Raw genomic sequence first — 1,772 nt, forward strand, 5'->3', positions numbered from 1 at the left:
TCCTGCTTACAAGACAGGGTAGTCGCTTGTAAGTACTGTAGTGTCAAATCTTTGTGAAAAACACAGGTAATATGAAAAGTTGGGCATATATTTATAGATTGATTGTTACTCATGAAAGCAGGTTGAGCATAGCTGTAGCTGGATGTGCATAGTGACAAAATTACAATTTCGGAAGTGTACCTAGATAAATTTATATTCACCTTATGAAGAATATTTCAAAAGTTTCTCCTTCATATAAATGATTCCTTATGGATATGAAGTCTCATTTGTATGTACAAAAACGCGTTTCACAAGCTGAAATGAGTGTTTGACAATAATATTTTACCCTGACAGAATTTTTTTTCATTAATCTCAAAGCACTTTGCAACATTAATTAAATCTCACAAAAGTCCATATAAAATAGGTAATGGAAGGTTTATTATATGGAATCTATTTTAGAGGCTTCACAAGAATACAGCACTTGCATAGTGAGTAAGAGCTACTTTGCATTATTTATTTTGTCTTGACTTCTTTCTCTAAAACGGAGTATGTAAAGCTCATTTCTTATCATAGACACCAAGACACATTTAGTTTACAGTGAGCAGTATTACAATTACTTGCATTTTGAACTATCTCATTGTAACTGGCATTGCTTGGTTGCTAAAACTTGTGTTTGAAGGAGCTTTTTTGTGTATAGGAATATCTAGGAGCCCATATGACACGGAATCACCATGTTTACCCTAAAGTTACTTGCAGGTGCAATACTCAATTTACATATGTAGTAAAAGCCAAAAGTGCCCTTAATTTTTCTGCCCCATTTATGCTTATTTTTTGTATAGTTTAGCAAAGGACTTTTTTATAAAATTATTTTTGTTATTTTTTTATCAGCGGGGTTTGAAGTCTTCTTATTGGTTTCTCCAGCATCAGGGCAGTATGTGGTTGAAAATATGCAAGGGGCAAAAAAGACCCCTCAAAATACAGTCGTTCTAATATACCTGTGACGTATACGATTTGCATATTTGTCATTTTCTGACAGTCTCCTCCTTTATGATTCTTTAGTTATGCACAAGCATGTTTAATATATTTGTATTTCTGATTTTTTTTTTTAAATTAGTTTAGCTAAATTGAGCCACTATGATCTATTTTCTCACTGTAGAAGGATCTACAGTGTTTGTTTAACTGTATTGTGCAAATGGGAGGTTAGTCCTCTTACTGTTTCAGTTTTTTCACATTGGTAAATTTTTCCATTGATATTTAGTTTCTAGCTGTGTAAGTTCGGAGCAATACACATTGACTGTCACCCTGACTGAGGAAAGTACTGAATAAAAGACTTACATGTGTCTTTGTTTAAATAAAAATAATTTTGAGAATGTGTTTTTTGTCCCTTAATGTTGGAGAGAAATGCTGTGGTGTAGAACTCATTTTAATAAGATCAATGTTATCAACAGGGAATTAGTTGCTTCCAAAACCATGATAGATATTGTGAACATTTCCTAGAGAAATATATTCTTTACAGTAGGCTAAAATTTGTGATACATTGGGCTAACTGAAAATCCTGTTAAGACCCCATAAATGCTGTTGAGTTTTGGAGGAGGTGTTTAACCTATCTGGGAAGTTTTTTTTCTATGGATAGTTAAAAGACCAAATTACATTCAAACTACCAAATCAAGAGGTTGACGTACAATGAATTAGAAAGGGCTTGTTTGTGTACACAAGCTGTCCTACTTTATACGTGGTAAAATGGTACCACATACATAGCATGAAAGCAACTATTATTGACAGAAAGAGGTGTC

This window comes from Pygoscelis adeliae, unplaced genomic scaffold, assembly GCF_000699105.1.
Source record: "Pygoscelis adeliae isolate BGI_AS28 unplaced genomic scaffold, ASM69910v1 Scaffold38, whole genome shotgun sequence".
Classification (NCBI taxonomy): domain Eukaryota; kingdom Metazoa; phylum Chordata; class Aves; order Sphenisciformes; family Spheniscidae; genus Pygoscelis; species Pygoscelis adeliae.